This window comes from Mirounga angustirostris, unplaced genomic scaffold (genome assembly GCF_029215605.1).
Source record: "Mirounga angustirostris isolate CCGP_5_RB_7025 unplaced genomic scaffold, mMirAng1.0.hap1 SCAF_16, whole genome shotgun sequence".
NCBI lineage: Eukaryota > Metazoa > Chordata > Mammalia > Carnivora > Phocidae > Mirounga > Mirounga angustirostris.
The window spans coordinates 26,914,512-26,937,536 of record NW_026991724.1 but is presented as its reverse complement, the minus strand read 5'-3'; the positions used below and the strand labels follow the sequence as shown (position 1 = coordinate 26,937,536).

Here is a 23,025-nt window from a genome sequence, read left to right as displayed (position 1 = left end):
GGGGTAGGATGGGAGCATGCTGGAGAGGCAGTGGGGATTCAGGCACTGAGCAGACGTTTAATGTGTACCTTGGATGTGGTGGGCACTGGGGACAGAGCTATGAGCCATCCAACCAGAGACCCTGCCCTTAGGAAGTCTGATGGGGGAGATAAACTAGATATATAAGCCCGCAGATAAACTGATAATTATCAATTGTGATAATATTACTAGAGGAAAAGAGCAGGGCCCCATGGGAAAGAATAATTGATGTTTGGGGGTTGTCAGGGAAAGTATAAACATTTAAACGGAGACCTGAAGGATGAATAGGAATCTGGCAGAGAAAGCCACCATATGTGCAAAGGTCCTGAGGCAGGAAAGACTTTGGGGTCTTTGAGGAAGGACAGAAGGGATTGGGGAGAGATGGGGTTCAGGAGGGAGCCAGGGCCCAGATCACTTGGTTCTTAAACCCTTGGTAATGGGGTGTATTTTATTATTTAAAAAAAAAAAAACCTTTGGAGGGCAGTTATATCTTTTGATTTACAATTTTTTTTTTTAAAGATCTTTTTATTTATTTGACAGAGACACAGAGAGAGAGGGAACACAGCAGGGGGAGTGGGAGAGGGAGAAGCAGACTTCCTGCAGAGCAGGGAGCCTGATGCGAGGCTCAATCCCAGGACCCTGGGACCATGACCTGAGCCGAAGGCAGATGCCCAACAACTGAGCCACCCAGGTGCCCCTTGATTTACAATTTTTAAAAAAATTGATAAAGGTTCCCCTGGGGCTAATCCAACAAGCAGCTTCCAGAAGCCAACTCTGGGAGTTACTGATTATAATCAGCAACTATCAATTAAACACTTTTCCAACTGGCCCTATGCTCAGTGCAATGAGGTTGGTTCAATTTCTTTATTTTTAATTGCATAATTAATTCATTAATTGATTTCATTGCACATCACACACACACATCTCCAAACCTGCACCTTTGATGTATTTTGGAATGTTGGTGAAGTCTGGAGCAGCTGAGGGCCAAGAAAAAATTCTTGAGACGTCTTTGGTGCAAAAAGGTGATTTTATTAAACTACAGGGACAGGACCCAAGGGCAGAAAGAGCTGCTGACCTGGGATTTTGAGGGGTGACTGATTATATACTTGGTAATTGGGGGAGGTAAGGAAAAAAGGAGGTGTCTAAAAGGACTTTCATAGGGGTGCCTGGGTGGCTCAGTTGGTTGACTGGCTATGGGTCATGATCCTAGGGTCCTGGGATCAAGCCCCACATCGGGCTCCCTGTTCACTGGGAAGCCTTTTTCTCCCTCTCCCTCTGCCTGCCATTCCCCCTGCTTGTGCACTCAAGCTCTTGCGCTCTCTCTCTCTGTGTCAAATAAATAAAATCTTTTTATTTATTTTTTTGAAGATTTTATTTATTTATCTGACAGATAGAGAGACAGCAAGAGAGGGAACACAAGCAGGGAGAGTGGGAGAGGGAGAAGCAGGCTTCCCGCCGAGCAGGGAGCCCGATGCGGGGCTCGATGCGGGGCTCGATGCGGGGCTCGATGCGGGGCTCGATCCCAGGACCCCAAGATCACGACCTGAGCCGAAGGCAGACGCTTAACGACTGAGCCACCCAGGCGCCCCTTCACTGTCAATCTAATTATGCCAACGAGAAAGGCTCCTTCGGTGCTGATATGTCTTTAACATCTAATTCTGTTCATCTCTTTTTAGTGAGCAAAGATTCTGGCTAGAATTTAATGGCAGGGGTTTGTTCCCATTATGCTTATTTTTTCTGTGACCTTATATTTACCGGTAATGATGCAGATGTCCTATTATAGCCATATTATAACATTCTTCTCAAAATACATTTATTACAGTTTTAAAAATGAGGCTATTCCAAGGAAACACTTAGTTTTTAAAAAGTGCACACAACCCTTGCATATATGGTCAAATGGCTTCACCAAGGGTGTCAAAACCATTCACTAGGAAAAGGGCAGTCTTTCAACATACAGTGCTGGGAAAATGGGATGTCCACATGCAAAAAAATGAAGCTGGACCTACCTTACAACATATGTGAAAATTAACTCCAAGCCTGGCTGGCTCAGTCAGAGGACCATGTGACCCCATCTTGGGGTCATGAGTTCAAGCCCCACATTGGGTGTAGAAATTACTTAAAGTAAATAAATTTTTTTTTTAAAGCAACAACACAAAGACCTAAACATTAAGCTTAAAATTATAAAATTCTTTTTTTTTTTTTAAAGATTTTATTTATTTGACAGAGAGAGACATAGCGAGAGGGAACACAAGCAGGGGGAGTGGGAGAGGGAGAAGCAGGCTCCCCGCTAAGCAGGGAGCCCGACGCAGGGCTCGATCCCAGGACCCTGGGATCATGACCTGAGCCGAAGGCAGACGCCCAATGACTGAGCCACCCAGGTGCCCAAAACTATAAAATTCTTAAAAGAAAACGTAAGGGAAAAAATCTTCATGACTTTGATTTGGCAATGATTTCTAGGGTATGACGCCAAAGACACAGGCAACAAAAGTAAAAATAAGTAAATTGGACAATATCAAAATTAAATTTTCTGTGCATCAAAGGACACAATATGTGAAATGGCGACCTATGGATTGGGGGAAAATATTCGCCAATCATATATCTGACTCGAGGGGTTAATTTATGGTATATGCAAAGAACCCCCTACAACTCAATCACAAAAACAAAGTGAAAAAAAACGGGCAAAAGATTTGACTAGACATTTCTCCAAATAAGATATACACATGGCCAACAAGCACATGAAAAGATGCTCAACACCACTATTCATTAAGGAAATGCAAATCAAAACCACAATGAGATATCTTCTCACATTCAGCCAGGAGCCCACAAATACAGGGACTCTCCAATCCCCTCACTGGCTTTTCCACCAAGAGGCTATCCAAGCCTTGTCTTCAATGCCTCCAGTGACGGGGATATCACTATCTATTCAGGCACCCTGTTTCCTTTCCAACAAGCTCCTTCCTTCCTTTCTTTCTTTTTCTTTCTTTCTTTCTTTCTTTTCTTTTCCTTTTCTTTCTTTCTTTTTCTCTCTCTCTTTCCTTTCTTTCCTTTCCTTCCTTCCTTTTCTTTTTTCCTTCCTTCCTTCCTTTCTCCCTCTCTCTTCCTTTCTTTCCTTCTTCCTTCCTTCCTTTTCTTTTTTCCTTCCTTCCTTCCTTTCTCTCTCCCTCTCTCCCTTCCTTCCTTTCTCTCTCCCTCTCTCTCTTCCTTTCCTTCCTTTCTCTCTCCCTCTTTCTTTCTTTCCTTCTTTCTTCCTTCCTTTCTTTCCTTCCTTCTTTTCAAGATTTTATGTATTTATTTGACAGAGAGAGCGCACAAGCAGGGGGAGCAGGCAGAGGCAGAGGGAGAGGGAGAAGCCGGCTCCCCGCTGAGCAAGGAGGCCCCTATCCGGACTCAATCCCAGGACCCCCGCGATCATGACCCCAGCAGAAGGCAGAGTCTTAACCAACTGAGCCACCCAGACGCCCCCAAGCTCTTTTTTCTATGGAAAACTTCCTCTGTAACTACCCACCCATTGCTTGCCCACCTCAAACCCCAGTTCCTGGAGCAAGAAGGACAGACCGACACAATCCCAAACCGTTGTACACATCAGGCTTTCGTAGTCGGATAAATGGTCTCGTCTCCAAATTTAACAGCCTCCAACTTTTCCCCTGTTCAGTGTATCAAAAAGGTATAAAAGCCAACTTTGTCTGGATGAGGCTCCAGTTAAACAGGTGTGGAATGGGGTCCCGTTTCCCACGGCTTCCAGTCCTGAGGAGCTCATGGCAAAGTCCATCACAGAGCCCTCCCTTCCAAAAAGAATCGTCTAACCCCCCTCCCCACTACCCTCAGGGGCCCAGCAATAGTCCCCACCTTTGCCACGGATAATAGCAGTCGTTAAAAATAATAGCACATCTTCAGGTTCCGAACCTTGGCGAGTGGCTAGAATTTAACAATATAGTTTCTTTTCCATTGTGTTTATTTTTAGGGTTATTTTCGATCGATGGCAAGGGAAACTGGTTTTTCGTTTCTGCTCAGGCTACAGAGTTTCCACTTAACACATTCGTAGAAAAAAGACCGAATTAGTTGAAGGTTAACAGTAAGCCTCGGCAACACGGGTGGTTTTTACCTGCGGACGACAAAGACCGCCCGTCCAGACCCGGAGTTGCCAGCTTACCCGGCTGCTTGGCTAGTTTTCGAGTCGCGTGGCACGGAAATAGCAACTACAAGGAGTCCTTCAGCCTTCTTCGCAGGAAGTCAGGATGGCCGAGCGGTCTAAGGCGCTGCGTTCAGGTCGCAGTCTCCCCTGGAGGCGTGGGTTCGAATCCCACTTCTGACAACCTTCACGTTTTGCCCTTTTCCTCCCGCAAACTTGGAGGAGACCGTATACATTTGACTACCCTAAAAAGGGATCTGCGGTACAGATTGGGGCTTTCTTTTTATAGTCCAAAGTCAAATTAATGTCATTAGGAAGAAAATGCCTGTTAAGAAGGAAATACTTGTACTGTAAAGAGATTAAATGGAGATCTGGGGGGAGGGGGATGGGTTAGCCTGGCGATGGGTATAAAGGAGGGCACGTATTACATGGAGCACTGGTGGTTATACGCAAACAATGAATCATGGAACACTACATCAAAAACTAATGATGTAATGTATGGTGACTAACATAATTAAAAAAAAAGAGAAAGATTAAATGGAAACTATCCGAACGTGTAAAGTATCACCTAGTTAATCTACAGCTGTTGGTGAAAAACAAAAGGTGGCTTGTCAGGAGTGGGATTCGAACCCACGCCTCCAGGGGAGACTGCGACCTGAACGCAGCGCCTTAGACCGCTCGGCCATCCTGACTGCTCGCTCGCTGTTTTGCAAGCAAACCTCTTCGGAATAGCTCTAGTGTGCGCATGCGTAGCGAACAGCACGCGGGGTGGAGGAGGGAGGGGGCGGGGGGAGGGTAAGGGAGGGAGTGGGGGGCGGAGGGAGGGAGTGGGGCGGGCTTTGTTTCGCGCCGGGTGTTGGGAAGAGCTAGAAAGGCGCTCTGGCTCGAAGGGGCGGGGCGAAATGGGAGGAGGAAGGGCGGAGCGAGGCGCCGAGGTGGCGGCAGAGGGCGCGCGCAGCGTGCTGGAGACTCGAGAACTCTCCCTTTGACCCGCAGGCATTCGTGGCTCGGCCGAGCACTCCTGCATGCGTGCATTCACTCACGATTCAAGTCGGCGTATCTGCCAGCACCCTGGCATTTCTGCACACACTTCCTGTGCATTTCCTGCACGAAGCAGTCAAGCTCGCCTTCCCGCACTAGCGTAGAGATCTCCGTTTGCTGGCGCCCGTACCAGGTGAAATCGGGATATCGCAAGGTCTGATCGCACGCGTCTCGCGTTCTCCTTCCGAACATTTGTCGAAACTGCAACTTCACGTTTTTATGTGTGTTACAGCCATTTATTCGGATTCGGGGTTCCGCCGCGTCCTGCAGCGGCACAGCGGGATACGCGCTCTGTTCCTGACCGTGTCCCTAGAGCCCAAACCGGGTTTGACACACAGTAGGCGCGCAGGGAATGTCTGTGGATTAATCCTTCCCTCGCCTCCCCCTTTCCTGCATTCTGTCATGTGGTGATTCACGTTTCCTCCCCAGCTACCGCCCCTCACCCCCGCGCCCCGCCTCGGGGGGAGGCAGATCCCCACCTTCGCAGCACCTTCCGCCCCCTCCCTCCCTAACCCCAGACTCACGCCTCCGGCTCCGACCAGGGACCAGAAGACTTACGGGCCACGAGGGCGCCTTTCTCCAGGGGATTTCCGGGAGGGAAAAGGGCACTTCCACCCTCCCAGGATGTCATACGCCCCAGTTCGAAGGCTCCCCCGAGGCCCTGAAGACGCAGCTCCTAAAGAAGGGCAGGCAAGAAGGGGGGGTGAGGGACAGGAGACAGAGGTTCTGGCAGGGCTGGGCCCCTGACTGGCTGTGTAACGTGGGTCTGAAAGGTGACTGAGTGTGACTTCTGTGAGCCGACCCTCCACCCTCGAGTCCAGGCGACAGACTCAGAGACTGTGAATAGTGGAGTCACATTTGCCCCTCAGTGCCCTCCGACTCACCCAAGATGGTATCACAGAGCAGCCTCAGCCAGAGAACATTCCCTACCAACCCAGGCTCAGGTCCTGATTATTTAGCTGGTGATGAACCTCCCCATCCCCTTTCCTTCTCACAAGTGCCCCCTCCTCATTGGCTGTCAGAATTTATTTCTTTGGGTTCAGCAAGAACCTCTTTTATATCTTTTCCTGAAATACAAATTGCCCTGGACACTGGAAAGGGCATCCACAAACATTTAGAGAGCACTTGCTATGTGTCAGACACTTCTAGATGCTGTCACAAAACAGAATTTCTGCCCTCAAGATATGTTCAAGCATGGGGTGAAGGGAGAGAGAGAAGAAATAGGTGAATGGCAAAATGGCAAAGAAGGTCAGGTGTTGATAAGTGCAGGACAGAGGATGTGTCAGGAAACCTGTAAGGTAACCAGGTATCCTGTAAGGTAACCAGCAGTCCTGTCTGGGGCACCAGTTTCGGCCATCTGATTTGATAGGGCTTTTCATTACTTCTACATACAAATGAATCTCGTGCATAGAGATGCAAGTGGATTTTGTTGGGGTGAATTGCAATTAATGACTGTCTCCTGGATACTGACCATTTTTCCCATCTATTTATAAATTCATTTCATCATTCCTGATTGCCAATATACATGTGTCTTTAAAGATTTATTTATTAGAGAGGGAGTGAGGAGAAGGGGCAGAGGGAGAGGGAGATAATCCCAAGCAGACGCCCCTCCAGCTCAGAGCCCTAGGCAGGGCTCGATCCCAGGATCCTAAGATCATGACCTGAGCTGAAATCAAGAGTTGGAGGCTCAACAGACTGAGCCACCCAGGCACCCCATACATGTATTTTTGAATTCTCCCTAGAACCAGTTGTAACGTCTTATTGTTTCCTCAGAATTAATGAATTCCATGAAATCTTTGACTTGGTTCATTTTATATTTCTATGAGAATCATGATTTTACCTTTAAAAAAATCTCCTTTAACCATGATCAGAAATGACTAGGAGCTCTCATAGGAAGGGTGGTAAGGGAGGGCCTCCCTGAGGAGGTGACACTGAGTTCGACAGGGAGAAGCAAGCAGAATCAAAGCTGGTGGCATTCTACGTGGAAGGCATAGCCAATGCAAATATCCTGAGGCAGGGAGGAGTGTGATCTATTGGAGGGGCAACAAGCCAGTGGGGCAGGGATATGGATGGAGGAGGCTGAAGTCCGTATCACACAGGGCTGGGATGCCAGGGAGGGGAATTTGGATTTTCTTGTGTGTGTGGTGGTGTCACTGGAGTGCTTTAAGCAGGGGAATGATCCTAACTGGATCCTTTGAAAATGATTCCTTTGGCTGCTGTGTGAATGGTGGATGTGAGAAGCCAAGAGAAAAATCAGAGCCCAGGGAGAAGGCCATGAGAGATGAGGTGGCTAGACCAGGGAAGTGAAGACTGCAAAAGGTGGCTGAATTCAAGATTCAAGATGTGTTTCGGTGGTAAAAAGAACTAGCCTTGCTGGCTGGCTGATGTGCATGTTGGGGTGCAGATGTGGAGAGACGGGACACAGAGATGGGACACAAAGTCACTAAGGCCATAGAGGGGCCAGATTACTAGGTACTCACAACTTCTCTTTAAAGCAAGTCATCAGATAGGGGCTGCTAGCTCCCCACTCCTGCCCCATTGCAGGAAGCTAAGGCTCAGACAGTCTGAATGACTTGCCAGGGTCCTCTGGAACCTCCAGAAGCCTCTGGAACCCCCCTCCCTCATGCCTTATACTACCAACCTTTCTGAGTGCGTATCATTTTAGAGATGAGAAAACGGGCAGGCAACTGCTGGAGCCCAAGCCAGCCCCTTTCTGTCTGCTGCCCTCCCGGCCTGGCTGGGAGAAAGTGCTCGCTGGTTGGGCTGTCAGTGCTGAGGCTCCTCTCAGCCCTATCTTCTGAGTTTGGGTGGATAGTCAGCTGTCTTCCCTCCACACTTTTCAGGTTCCAGACTCCTGGCCTGGAGGAAGGCTTTTAGGATCCCATTCCTAAAAGCAGGTAGCTCAGGCCTCCAAGACCAAAAATGGGAAAGGAGAGATCCTGTTTATCTCATTTTCCCCCTTAGCAGCAGCCTAGATATCAACAGTGGACCATAGAGGGACAGGCCTCACCCAGTCCCCACTGTGGGCCTTTGTCCAGCTTGAAAGAGGAAAGTCCCCTGAGCTCAGCCTGGGAAGTCCACCAGCACTTGGGGATGCCCCAGCCTGGCTCCTCTCGTGCTCGGCTCCAATTAGTCTGGATGGAGTCCGTGGCCAATTGGCAAGCTGGTGCTCAGCCAGCCGAGGGGCCCGAAAGGGGGATCCTAGCATTCCTGTGACCTTGGAACACATCACCACCTCTGCCTGGGGAAAGAGTGGCAGGAAGCTGAGTTTTATGGGTGCCTTTTTACACCCATTCACTTGATGTTCATAACGGTACCACAACGTAGGTTTTCACTGCACCTATTTCACAGAGAAGGAAAATGAGGCTCAGAGAGGCCAAGTAACTTACCCAGATTCGCCCAGCTGATAAGTAGAGCCTGATTTTTCTGGCTCAATACGCGTTCTTGAGTACTACTGGGGGCCTAGAACTGTGATAGATGCTTTCTTTACATTGTCTTCTTTAACAACAACAACAGAAAAACCCAATGAAGGTTGCCAAATGGCCAGCGAGACTTTGTGATGTTATCTTTACTCCTGTTTTTATTCTTGGAGGAGACTTAAAAGAAAGGCTAGGCTTTTCCCAGCCAGCCAGGCCAAGCAGCATGACCAAGTGTTTGTGTTCAGGCTCTGGTTTCCTCGGCAAAGCTGGGGGTACAGAAATCATCAGGCGCCAGCAACAAAGCCCTGCCAAGGCCCTGGTTTGGGCATCCCGGCCTCCTGAGTGGGGAGCCCAGGGGTGAAGTGGATGAAGCAGGCGTGGATCTCTGATGGGACGGGATGGGAACGTCTCAGTCCACCCAGGTCCAGCCTTGGCATAGTCAGAGGTAGATGGCCCAGTTTCCCGATTTTGAGTGGATCACGTGGACAGTGGTGACCAGAAGGGACCAAAGGCCAGGAGCTCACTTCCAAGTTCTCTGGACCACTTATCATGCCCCCGAAGCCTCGGGTCACCCTAGAAAGAGAACCCCAGGAATGGAGTGGACCCTGTAGCCCACCACTCTGATAAGCAAGGGGCACAGAGCCTATTTTAACTTGAGGCAGCTTGGATAAGTGTGTCAGCCTGTGGATTCTGGAACCACTCTGCCATTTGCTAGCTCTGTGACCATAGGTGAGTTAAGTAGCTTCTCTGTTCCTCAGTTCCCCTACCTGTAAAATGGATTTAGGAATAGTATCTGCCTCAAAGGGTTGTTGTAAAGATGAAAGAGTTAATGCATGCCGAGCTGGTAGAGTGCCTGCAGAGAATTATGTGTTAGCCTAGAAAAAAGAAAGCCCTGTGCTGCTTCTGGCCCCTGGTGGATATTGTGGGGCAAGTCTTCAGCTGCCAAACTGACTTTTCAGAGAGTGTCGTAGGGCCATCCCCACGACCACAGCAGACCCCGACCAACTGCCACATTAGAGCTAGCCTTGTTCACCTCTCTAACCTCGCCTCCCACCTCCAGCCCCCTACCCCCGTCTTGCTGTTTCTTCAGTGCACAAAGCATGTTCCCTCCTGGGGCCCTGGCACTGATATTCCCTCTGTGGAGCCATTTCCCGCCCCCCACCCCCCAGCTTATGCAGGACTGCTTCCTTTTATCGCTCCTGCTCCGTGTCAGCTTCCATGTCTTGGCCGCAGCACCCTGGCGAAGGTGGCCCCTCGCCTTACCTCCCGTTTGCTCTCTATCTGGCCTCCTTCTTGCAGATTCGAAGCCTCTGGGCTCATTGGCTGGCTTCTTTGCTGATCATGCTTCTGTCCTGCTAGGCTCTGTGCTCTGTAAAGGCAGGAGCCTTGGCCATTTTGTTCACCAGTTACTCCCAGCAGATAGCTCAGCACCCGTGACACAGCAGGAGCTTGATGAAGAAGTACTGCATGAGTGGATGAATAGACGGACGGATGGATGGATGGATGGATGGACGGACGGACGGATGGACGGACGAGTAAATTCCCTGGGCTCTTCAAGCCAGTTTTCTGTCCCTCAATGGTGGAGCTCAGGAAGCCTCCCCAGGTGAGGCCCCCATGACCCCTTGCATTCCCCTCTTCATCTCTGACCCGCATGTCCAGCTCGTTGCATGGACACATCACCTCCTCGTGCCCATCTGGTGCTCAGGCACCTCCAGGTCCCCTCACTGGCCCCATCTGCTCTGCCTCTTCCAGCTAAAAGGCTTTTGTATTCTGCTTAGGGTCCCTCCAGCCCAGGGCTTTCTCTCAGGCAGGCTGAGTGCTTAGAGCAAGGGGGGAGGGGAGATGTACTGGCTGAGGTTTAGACCCCTGACTAGTCTCCTGGCACACTCCCTACGCCCACATCCATGTACCGGAGTAAGCTTCTGCCCTGTTAGCTGGTTAGCAGGGCTGCCCTGTGTGCCCCCCCCACCACTTTGACCCCTCCTTACTCCTGACTCCCCGCAGTCCACCAACCCAAGAGCCTGCTGTTGTCTGTTCTTGTTGGCAGGTACCATACTTGTCATTAAATATTTTGAACGTATCCACAGGACTAGATTATGGCTCTCCTGTTCTACCTGACGCTCCATTGGGAGCCCTCTTTGGATTCAATCCAACCCTGACTCTGGCTGCCTCCCCTTCCCATCACTTGTGCCTCCTCCTCTCCACTCCAGTCTTCTGGTACCAGCCTGGATCTAGCTGTGCCTGAAGCCATCCGTGCCTGGTCTTTTCAGTTTCAGGAGCCAATGCCCCTTTTCACTTAAGACAATCTAATGTAAACTTCCGCCACATGTAATCCAAAGATGAATACAGCCTAGATCTCTTCTGGCCAACATGGAAATCACAAGGTGGCTTTGAGCATTTGAAATGTGGCTGCAGTGAATTGAAATGGGTCATAAATGAAATATACAAACTGGATTTCAAACAAAGTAGGACAATAGGCGGAAACGATTTGATTATCAATTTATAATATTGATGATATGTCAAAGAGATCATATTTTGGCTATGTTGCGTTAAATAAAAAATGTTATTAGAATTGATTTCAACTGTTTCTATTTACTTTTTCAGTGTTGCTCCTAGGAAAATTTAATTATGTATGTGACTTGTGTTATCTTTCTATTGGACAGTGCTGGACTCCTGGCTAATCAGCAAAACATCGGGAAGCAAGAGATCAGAGCCTATCAAATGAAACTAGGCAGCACCCTGGGAAAAACTCCAATGATGCCAAAAAAGGCAAAGAAGGACAGGTCTGGTCTGCAGGGATTGAGAGGAAGGGCATCCCAGGTAAGGGGCATCGTGTGAGCAAAGGCCTTGGAGTGGGACTCAAACAAGATGGGTCTGAGGACAACCGAGGGTGGCATAGAGACTCGAGGGTTAAGATGGGCCACTGATTCCTCCAGGGAAGCTGGGGCGGTGGGTCTTGGGGAGGGTGCAAAACAAAGAGACAAATATTCCACTTGCCCACCATACATTTTCTGTGTGCATCATGAGGACCCAGGGCTGGTGTATTTCCCCAGCTGTGCAGAGTCAGTTCTGGCCCCTGAAATGCTGGAACCTAGGATTTTAGGCTATGTCCCATGACCAAGCCCATCAAAATGGGGCTTCCAAGGCAGGAAAGAGGAGCCCCGATTCTGGGTAGGGACAGGAATCAGCAGCTACAGGCCTTTCCCACCAGTGCGGAGCCAGTCAGAGCTTCCACATTTCCTCCAGAAATTCTTTCATCTTCAAATAGCTGCAGGTTTTCCTCTGAACTTTTGTTATGCCTACCAAAACAGAACACTGTTTTTTTCTGTTTCCTGCAGTGCCTTTTTATGCCCACTGGGATCCAGATTCTAGAAGAAATACTCATGTCCTAGGGACCTCAAGAGAGGATAAGGATATGCCAGCAGGGGCCTGGGCAGGTGACAGGTGGACTCTTGGAGTCCCAGGAGTCATCACTGAGTCATACAAAATCAGGGTGCCCTGTGCCCCAGCCAGAATCTCCCTGGGGGAGCTGTGCTCCGCAAATTCACTACTTTTGCAATACAAAAGAAAAAAAGCCATGAAAATTACTTTTCACTGTAAAAAAAAAAAAAAAAAGCATTACTGACACCTCTGGTGTTCTCCAGAGGTTTCAGCAGATATATAGGGCAAGTGTCTTGGTTTTCCAAGCTCCCTGTAACAATGAGGCAGGGTCTGATGCAGTAGTTTTCTAGGTCACACGGTCTGAAAAAGATTCAGCATTGTTGCCTTCACTTGGCCCTCAGCTCTCCACTGGACACCCCCTCCCCAGGGAAGCTGAGCCCAGCCGGGCAGGTCCCCCGTCTGCGCTAGAAGTGCATCAGAACCCCGGCATGGTGTGTGGTTACATGCATGTGTGTGTGTGTGCCTGAACCTCAGGCCACATGTGCCCCCGCCAGACCCCACACTCCCTGTGGGCAGGGCCTGCCTGGGCTCTTCATCCCCCACTGATCCCCAACCTGACGCCTTGTAGGCACTCTGGAAATATATTTATTTATTGATTGATTTTAAAGATTTTATTTATTTATTTGAGAGCGAGATAGTGAGAGAGAGCATGAGCAGGGAGGAGAGGGGGAAGCAGGCTCCCCGCTGAGCAAGGAGCCCGATGTGGGACTCTGATTCCAGGACTCTGGGATTATGACCCGAGCCGAAGGTAGACGCTTAACGAACTGAGCCACCCAGGCGCCCCTGGAAATACTAATTGAACAAATGAATGGATAAATCCTACATTCAGAATCTTTCCTGCCAGATATTTACCACACCTCCACAAAGGACCTCAGTCCCTGTGTTCTAAGCCCCAAGATGATATTTTAGAAGAAGCGATTCTTTCCTAACTTCTGGCTGTGGGAGAGAAGTTTCTTTTCTCTACCTAGTCCCCCAGTTGAGTGCCCACTCCGCACCAGCCCTAGGGGCCCCAAATAGGTGTGGGGGCAGGAGTGTGTGTTCCCATGAAGTCTCTCCCATGTCCCTGCTATGTTAAGGAGCTACATTTATAGGGAGCCTCAAATTAGACCGAATGTGCAGGTTTCTATCCTCTGAGAACTATTGGGGGAAACTGAGGCAAGGGATTCAGAAACATTCTGTGAAGCCAGCAGCTGGGAGAAGGCAAAGGTCACCGGGGTTGGGCTTCTACCTCTGCGCTCGGATTTATATCTTTCAGCCCTTCAAGATATCTGTGCCCATAAACCTCAGGAGGCAGGAGCCATGAGCCGTGCGGTTCTTCACCAAAACTCCGCGAGGCACCAGGGTGAGAACAGAAGCCATAGAATCTTGGCCAGAAGGGGAAGGGCATGGGGATACGGGTGCCCAGCTCGGGCTGCGGGCAGGTGGCGTCCACTGACATGAGAGCAGGCTTAGGAAACAGGTGGAATTCGATTGGGCAGAAGAAGGCAGGATCTCTGCAGACAGCTTGACAAGACGGGGATGTGGCCACTCTAGGGTGAGCTCTGATGACGGGGGTGGGCCAGCGTCTGTGTCTATGGGTGCGTAGAAGTGTACGTCTCTGGGAGTGAGAGCGTGTGTGTGAGTGTGTTTATGCACATCGCACACGTGTGATTAAGCGTGTGTGAGTGTGCGTGCTGGTTTAGAGATGGATGTGTGTCCGTGGGGGTGAGGGCGCCCTGCTGGGCCAGTGCGGGTATGGGGGGCCTTTTTGTGTGTCTGGCTTAGGGGCTGTGTGTGTGTTGTATGCGGGTGTGAGGATTTGCCTGTCTGTGTGGGACAAGGGATGGGGCAAAGAAGCACTCTAAACTTGGAATGGAGCCATTCAGGGCTTACACCTCTGATAGATTCGTGGGAATTTGTAGACTTGAGGGCAGGAGAGTCAAGTTCAAATCTCAACTTTGCCACTTTTCAGCTGTGTGGCCTCGATAGTTTCTTCTTTTTAAATTTCGATTTCCTCATCTATAGGATGTGATCATTACCCTTACTGCTTCCCAGGGCAAGAAACCGGGTACCTCAGTTCACTCTGGGGAGAGAGGATGAGAAAGGAGTTCCCATTCTCTGTGCTCTTGGAATTTCTAACCATGAGCATGTATTCCTTTTATCATAAAAAAGATGTTGGAAAAAGGCCTTTGTGCTCTGGAAACCCTCCCCACCTTTCTCAGTCTGACTGGGGAGATGCTTGTGGTTCTGAGGATAGATGACCAAGATGGCCACAGCCAGGGCATGAAGTTTTTTGCCAGGGGACAGGCCCTGAGGGTGGGCAGGCTCTGGGTGGCCTCCCTTTCCCCAGGAACCAGCTGGGGATGTCACTGTCTAACTTATGGAAGACAGGGATGCTGCTTCCAAGGAGGCCCTCTGGCTTGCATTCCAAGGAGAATTGAGCCCCAGTCACCCGCTGGAACAGGTCCTACAGAGACACAGGGGTTAAATGAAATGGAAACTGTTACATGCTTATTTTCTTTTTCTTCCTTTTATTATTGTTTTTGTTTTAGTACCCCCCACCCCCACACCAATGAATCACAAAAAGCTATTATCAGAGATTCCGATGGGCAGGGGGGAGCTTTCACTTTCCTTTTTGTGCCTTTCTTAATGAGGATTGAATTTCCCAACCATGTATGTTTTTCTTTCTGTCCCTGACTCCTCTTTCTGCAAACATCAGGAAGTCTCTGGCCAGAGATCCCTGCCCTTTGAGGGTTTTCTTCTTTGAATCCCAGTGTGTTAAAAGGAAATTAAAACCTTAGTCACTGTTATAACATTTTAAAAATACCAAAATGCTAGGGGAGCCTGGGTGGCCCAGTCGTTGGGCGTCTGCCTTCGGCTCAGGTCATAATCCCAGGGTCCTGGGATCGAGCCCCACATTGAGCCCCACATTGAGCCCCACATTGAGCCCCACATTGAGCCCCACATCGAGCCCCACATCGAGCCCCACATTGGGCTCCCTGCTCGGCTGGAAGCCTGCTTCTCCCTCTCCCTCTCCCATTCCCCGTGCTTTTGTTCCCTCTCTCACTGTCTCTCTCTCTGAAATAAATGGATAAAATCTTTAAAAAAAAACAACAACAACAGGGATGCCTGGGTGGCTCAGTCAGTTAAGCGTCTGCCTTCAGCTCGGGTCATGATCCCAGCATCCTGGGATCGAGTCCCACATCGGGCTCCTTGCTGAGCGAGGAGCCTGCTTCTCCCTCTGCCTGCCTCTGTCTCTCTCTCTCTAATAAATAAATAAAAAATCTTAAAAAAAAAACCAAAAACCAAAATGCTGAATTTCAATACTTTACAAATTTTTTACATTATATATATTTTTAAAAATTTTAGCAGGCACTACACTTACATAATGTAAGAATTTGAAAAACTCCCAACATCCTTTCCTGATTAAAAAGAAAAAAACAAAAACAACTCAACAAACTAAGAATAGAAGGGAACTTCCTCAACTTGATAAAGGGCATCTATGAAAAACCCACAGTGAACACCATACTTAATGGCGAAAGATTGGGTACATTCCCCCTCTGATCAGGAACGAGACAAGAATTTCTGCTCTGCTCTCCTTTATTCAACATTTAATTGGAGGTGATAGCCAGGAAATTAAGCAACAAAGAGAAATAAAAGGCATCCAGATTGGAAAGGAAAAAGTACATTATCCCTACTTGTAGATGATATGATTTTATACACAGAAAATTTTCAGGGAACTAAACGAACAAACAAACAAACAAACAAACAACCCTTACTAGAAACCCTACTAGAAGCAAAAGTAGTACTGTAAGATGGTGGTGTAGAAGGTCAATTTATATCAACTATATTTCTATATACCACTCATGAACAATCCAATAATAAAATGAGGAAAACAATTCCATTCAGAATAGTATCAAAAAGAATAAGATACTTTGGAATAAATTTAATAAACGCCGTGTAAGAAGATTTGCACAGTGACAATTATAAGTCGTTGCCAAGAGAAATTAAAGAGGTCTAAATAAATAGACATTCCATGTCTCTGGATTGGAAGACTCATTTTCTTTTTTTTTCCTCCCTTCTTTTTTTTGTGGGGGGAGGGGCAGAGGGACAGAGAGAATCTTAAGCAGCAGGCTCCACGCCCAGCACCGAGCCCAACTCGGGGCTCCATCTCACAACCCTGAGACCATTACCTGAGCCAAAAGCAAGAGTCAGAAGCTTACCCTCCTGAGCTACCGAAGTGCCCCTGGGAGACTCATTTTCTTTTCTTTTTAAAATTTGTTTGACAGAGAGAGATAGCCAGAGAGGGAACACAAGCAGGGGGAGCAGGAGAGGTAGAAGCAGGCTTCCCGCTGAGCAGGGAGCCTGATGGGGGCTCGATCCCAGGACCCTGGGATCATGACCTGAGCCAAAGTCAGACGCTTAACGACTGAGCCACCCAGGCACCCCTGAGACTCACTTTCAATAGAGAATTTCTTTTCTACTTGACTTATAGATCTAACTCAATCCTTATCAAAATTAAATTCATTTTTTTTTTGCAGAAATTGAATAGCTGTTTCTAAAATGTATATTAAAAGGCAAAGGGCATAAATTAGTGAAAAGAATACAGTTAGAGAGCCTAACTTCCTAATTTCAAAACTTACTATAAATCAACAGTAATAAAGAAGAGTGTGGGACTAAGAACAGACACATAGATCAGTGGAACAGAAGCAAGAGCCTGGAAATAAACATGTACATTTATGGTCAATTGATTTTCAACAAAGGAGTAATTTAGTGGGAAAAAAATAGTCTTTTCAACAAATGTGTTGGGACAACTGGATACACACATGCAAAAGAATGATGGTGGACCCCCCATATCACACCAGTCACTAATTTTAACCCCAGATGGATCAGAGGCCAAAATGTAGAGTTTAAAACTGTAGATCTTTTAGGAGAAAATCTCTGTGGGTTAGGGAAAGGTTTCTTAGATATGACAGCAAAAGAACAATCCATAAAATTAAAAAATTAATAAATTAGATTTCATCAAAATTTAAAACCTTATGAGTCACCATTAAGAAAATCTAATCACTAGAAGTAAATATTCATAAATTATGCATGTGTTTAAAGATGTATAGAACGCTTTGTAGAACACTTACTGCTCAGAAAGAAGACAAATAATCCAATTCAAAAATAGGCAAAATAGGGGTGCCTGGCTGGCTCAGTTGGTGGAGTATGCAGCTCTTCATTTTGGAGTTGTGGGTTTAAGCCCCATGCTGAGTGTAGAGATTACTTAACAGTAAACTCTTTTAAAAAATAGGCAAAATTGGGGCACCTGGGATCGAGCCCTGCATTGGGCTCCCTGCTTAGCGGGAAGCATGCTTCTCCCTCTCCCACTCCCCCTGCTTGTATTCCTTCTCTCGCTGTGTCTCTCTCTGTCAAATAAATAAATAAAATCTTTTTAAAAAATTAAAAAAATTAAAAAATAGGCAAAATAACTGAATAGATTTTCCCTTAAGAAGCTATATGAACATCAGTAAGCATATGATAAGATGTTCAACATCTTTAGTCGTTAGCGAAATGTAAACCACGATGAAATACCAATTCATACCACAAGAATTACTATAATAAAAAAAGACAGATGATAACAAATGTGAACAAGGATGAACCCTCATAAAGTGATGGTGGAAATGCAAAATGGTACCTCCTATTTGGAAAAGTTTGGCAAGTTTCTTAAGAAGTCAAACATAAATTTTCTATATAACCCTAGGAATATTTACCAAAGAGAAATAAAAACATAGGTCTACACAAAGACTTAAATATAAACGTTTAGAGCAGCATTATTCATGATAGCCAAAAAGTGGAAACAACCCAAATGTCCATGGATGGATGAATGAATAAACAAAATGTCGTATACACATACAACGGAATGCTGTAATTCAGCTACAAAAAGGCATGAAGTACTGATGCATGCTAAAACATGGATGAACCTCAAAAACACTATGCTAAGTGAACATAGGCAAAAACAAAGGGCCACATAATGGATGATTCCATGTCTATGAGTTTTCCAAAAAGGGCACAGCTGTAGAGACAGTAATTAGTTTAGTAGTTGTCTGGGGTTGGGGAAAGAGAAAGGGAAGTGATGGCAAATGAGCATGAGGGCTCTTTCAAGGCGTAAGGGAATGTTCTAAAATGTCATTGTGGTAATGGTTGCACAACTCTACTAAAAATCATTGCATTGTACATTTAAAAAAACAAAACAACAATAAAAGAATATACAATTTATCCATTCTACCACTGATAAACATTTGGGTAGTTTCTAGTTTGGAGCAATTATAAATTCTGCTAATGTGGACGTTCTTGGTATATGTCACTTGGTAGACATATGTACACATTTCCCGGAGGTGTATATCTAACAGTAGAATTCTGGATCACAGGGTATGCATACATTCACCTTTAGTAAATACTGCCAAGGAATTTTCCCGAGTTTTCTCCAACTTACCTCTCCATCAGCAGTGTGTGAAGTTTCTCGTTGCTCTACATCCTTGCTGACACTAGGATTGTCTGTCATTTTCTTGTCAGTCCTTTTGATGGGTGTGTAGTGGGTACCTCATTCTGGTTTTAATCTACATATCCCTGATGACTAATAAAGTCGAACATCATTTCAAATTTTCTTTGTTTTTTTGGCCATTTGGAAATCCTCCTTGGGAAATTCTGGTTCAAGCATTACTGCCCCTTTTTTCCCCTTAAGTAGTCTGTCATTTTCTTAATGATTTTCATAGGAGTTCTTTATATATTCTAGATAAGAGCTTTTTTATCCCACTGTTTGACTTTTCACTTTTTTAACAGTGTTTTCTGGTGAACACAAATTTTAGTTTTAGTGTAGTCTAACTAATCAGGTTTTTTCCCTTTATGGTTAGTACTTTTTTTTTTTTTAAGATTTTATTTATTGGGGCGCCTATGTGGCTCAGTTTGTGAAGCGATTGCCTTCAGCTCAGGTCATGATCCTGGAGTCCCAGGATCGAGTCCCGCATCAGGCTCCCTGCTTATGGGGAGTCTGCTTCTCCCTCTGACCCTCCCCCTCTCATGCTTTTTCTCTCATTCTCTCTCTCAAATAAATAAAATTTAAAATTTTATTTATTTATTTGAGATAGAGCAAGAGTGAGAGAGAGAGAGAGAGCGAGCACAAGCAGGGGGAGCAGCAGAGGGGGAGGGAGAAGCAGACTCCCTGCTGAGCAGGGAGCCCGATGTGGGACTCGATCCCAGGACCCTGGCATCATGACCTGAGCTGAAGGCAGATGCCTAACCGACTGAGCCACTCAGGTGCCCCTATGGTTAGTGCTTTTTAATATCCCCAATTAAGAGGTTGTGTCCTCGGATGCCTGGGTGGCTCAGTTGGTTAAGCGACTGCCTTCGGCTCAGGTCATGATCCTGGAGTCCCGGGATCGAGTCCCGCATCGGGCTCCCTGCTCGGCAGGAGCCTGCTTCTCCCTCTGACCCTCCCCCCTCTCATGTGCTCTCTCATTCTCTCTCTCAAATAAATAAATAAAATCTTAAAAAAAAAAAAAGAGGTTGTGTCCTACTTCAAGACCTTGGAGATATTTCCTGTTTTCTTCTAAAATATTTATTGTTTTTCTTCTCACATTTAGATCAACAATCAATCTGAAATTCATTTTATGTATGGTTTGAGGCAGGGGATCAATATTTTTTTTTCCATTTGGATAATTGATTGATACAATACTTTTTTTTTTTTTAAGCACAACAGTTTTATAGTAAGCCTTGATTTTGATGGGTAAGTCCTCCAGCTTAGGTTTCTTCCTCAAATTGTTTTGGTAATTTCAGATCTTCTGCCTCTCCATATAAATTTTAGAATCTTCATGTAATAAAAATCATCTTGTGATCTTTGACTGGAATTACATTAAATCTGTAGACCAATGTGAAGAAGTCAGAAGTAGACTTCTTTACAATTTTGAATCTTCCAGTCCATGATCATGGTATATTCCTCTATTCATTTAGCTTTCCTTTAATTTTATTTTCAAAAACATTCAGCGGGGGGTGACTGGGTGGGTCAGTCTGTTGGGCATTTGACTCTTGATTTCGGATTGGGTCATGATCTCAGGATAGGGAGATTGAGCCCTGCGTTGGGTTCCACTCTCAGCGAGGAGACTGCTAGAAATTCTCTCTCTCCCTCTGCTCCCCCAATCAATTAATCAGTCTTAAAAAAAAAAACATCTGGCGGTTTTCAGCATTGAGGTCTTGTATAACTTTGATTAGATTTACTTCTAGGTTGTTTTTTTTTTTTAAAGATTTTATTTATTTATTTGAGAGACAGAGAATGAGAGACAGAGAGCATGAGAGGGAGGAGGGTCAGAGGGAGAAGCAGACTCCCCGCCGAGCAGGGAGCCCGATGCGGGACTCGATCCCGGGGCTCCAGGATCATGACCTGAGCCGAAGGCAGTCGCTCAACCAACTGAGCCACCCAGGTGCCCTACTTCTAGGTTTTAATTATCTATGGTATTGATAACATTTTAAAATATCAGTTACAATTTTTTAGTTTTCATTTTTAAATTCAAATATCTATTTTTTAAAAATATTATTTATTTATTTATTTGAGAGAGAAAGAGCATGAGTGGGGAGGTGGACAGAGGGAGAGGGATAAGCAGACTCCCCACTGAACAGGGATCTGGACTCAGGGCTCCAACCCATGTAGAGGCTTAACTGACTGAGCCACCTAGGTGCCCTTCAAGTATCTATTTGTATGTTACTTGTTTATAGAAATATAATTAATTGTTGAATATTGACCTTGGATGCAGCAACCATGCTAAATTCACTTATTGATTTCAGTAGCTCATCTGTAGATATTTTTGGGAAGTCCTCTGTACCCAGTCATGTCATATGAATAATGAGAACTTTATTTTTTCCTTTGTAATTCTTATGTCTTTTATTTCTTTTTCTTAACTTACTGCACTGGCTACCACCTCTACTACAATGTTAAAGAGAAGTGGTGTGAGTAGTCCAAATTGCTTCTCTAATATACTACCCTATTTATAGGAAAAGAGGAGACTGTGGCAAATATATGCACATACATGCTTAGAAACTTATTCTTTCTGGAAAGATACACTAAAAACTGGGAACCTATTACTAAGGCTTCAGCTGGTGGGACTAAGGTTTAAATGTAGAGCCAATGGTAGCCACCCCAGATCTGCCAGGGGCCAGTGTAATGGGCTGGTTGGAGAACTCAGTCCTACAGGTATGCTCTGGAGTGGAAGGATAACCTATCCCATCAGACTTTGAGACCCACAGAGCAGAATCACAGCCACGTTGGATGCAGGAAAAGGGGCTTTCACCATTGTTTTTTAGAGAAAAAACTCTTCATTCTATGTTTCCTGGGCATTTCATGGTCTTGCTTTGCTATTGCTTCCTTTTGGGACTTTTATCCAGCATCTCAAAAACTCTCAAATCTGTAAATCACCATAAAAATGGTTGTTGAAGAGACTGGCAAGAGCAGTTACTTCTGGGAAGGGTAACTGAGGGGCAGGGGACAGGGAGAGAGGTTTGTTTCTCAGTTATACCACAGACACGTGTTTCAGACTGAATGTGTCCCGCCAAAATTCATTATGCTGAAATCTAATCTCTAGTGTGAGGTTGGAGGTGGGGCCCCTGGGAAGTAATTAAGTCCTGAGGGAACAGCCTTCAGGAATGGGATTAATGCCCTTATAAGAAGAAGCCACAGAGCTGGTGTACTCCCTCTTTCCACCATGTGAAGATAGAACGAGAATTTGGTAGTCTACAACCCAGAAGAGGGCCCTCACCAGAGGGTGACCCTGCTGGCAGCCACTCTGGAAAACAGTATGGAGGTTCCTCAAAAAGTTGAAAATAGAGCTACCCTACGACCCAGCAATTGCACTACTGGGTATTTACCCCAAAGATACAAATGTAGGGATCTGAAGGGGCACATGCACCCCAATGTTTATAGCAGCAATGTCCACAATAGCCAAACTATGGAAAGAGCCTAGATGTTCATCGACAGATGAATGGATAAAGATGTGGTATATATATATATATATATATATATATACACAATGGACTATTATGCAGCCATCAGAAAAATGAAATCTTGCCATTTGCAATGATGTGGATGGAACTAGAGGGTATTATGCTAAGCGAAATAAGTCAATCAGAGAAAGACAAGTATCATATGATCTCACTGATATGTGGAATTTGAGAAACAAGGCAGAGGATCAGAGGGGAAGGGAGGGAAAAATGAAACAAGATGAAACCAGAAAGGGAGACAAACCATAAGAGACCCTTAATCTCAGGAAACAAACTGAGGGGTGCTGGAGTGGAGGGGGGTGGGAGGGATGGGGTGGCGGGTGATGGATCCCCAGTGGGGTCCTTAGAGACAGTCCCATCCATCTCCTTAAGTACCATTTCCTGTGTGTCCTTATGACATGTCCTCATCCCAGAAGTCATGAGCACATCCTGTTCCTCAAAGCCACTGGCTCAGATGGGGCTCTTCCACTGACACTTGAGTCAGCTAGGGAAGGCGGCCACCTCTTCTGGCTCCATAGCCCCAGGCTGGTCAAGGCGGACTGGCGACTGGAGACCCCTGCCTTCCTCAGACCAGGGGAGGGGACTGAGCTGTTCAAGGGAGCCCCAGTGCCTCTCTGCCCTTGCCCACTCTTCCCCATCCCAGTGGTTTGTGGGAAGTCCACGTCCCTGCCTGGGAGGTATAGGCAAATTCTTTCTGTGTTAACAGATGGCCATAAATCTGTGACCTCCTTCTCTAGTTGACTTGTCCTGCAAGAGTCTTCTGGAGCCCTTAGGCCAGAGGGCCACTGCCTGGGGGAGGGTGGGGGTATCTCTCTGCTCCATCCATTCCTATATTCCCACCTTCCGTAGAGAATCTCCTGTCTTGTCCTAACCCCTGAGGTTGGATCCCAATCCTGCAGCTGGGATTTTCCAGAAGCTCCACTAGCCCTATTCCCAGGATCTCCCCCTCTCCATCACCCTTCAGGGCTC

At 46.5% G+C, this 23,025-nt stretch overlaps 1 protein-coding gene and 2 non-coding genes across 8 annotated transcripts in view; 2 read left to right on the top strand and 1 right to left on the bottom strand.

The window, feature by feature from the left end:
- The first annotated feature begins 4,247 nt into the window (after positions 1-4,247).
- TRNAL-CAG (transfer RNA leucine (anticodon CAG)) lies at positions 4,248-4,330 on the top strand. Its single transcript has one exon. It is a non-coding gene; the product is annotated as a tRNA-Leu (tRNA).
- A 426-nt stretch (positions 4,331-4,756) lies between these two features.
- TRNAL-CAG (transfer RNA leucine (anticodon CAG)) lies at positions 4,757-4,839 on the bottom strand. Its single transcript has one exon. It is a non-coding gene; the product is annotated as a tRNA-Leu (tRNA).
- Positions 4,840-5,118: 279 nt separating this feature from the next.
- CCL22 (C-C motif chemokine ligand 22) overlaps positions 5,119-23,025 on the top strand; it is a 45,486-nt gene continuing 27,579 nt past the window's right edge. For 3 of the 6 annotated variants that reach the window (XR_006793512.2, XR_006793511.2, XM_045891064.3), the window contains exons 1-3: positions 5,119-10,210; positions 11,271-11,427; positions 13,304-13,390. The gene's annotated coding sequence lies outside the window, so the exon portion shown is untranslated. The remainder of the gene's footprint in view (positions 10,211-11,270; positions 11,428-13,303; positions 13,391-23,025) is intronic. The other 3 variants (XR_008507312.2, XR_006793513.2, XR_006793515.2) reach the window with 3 other exon arrangements.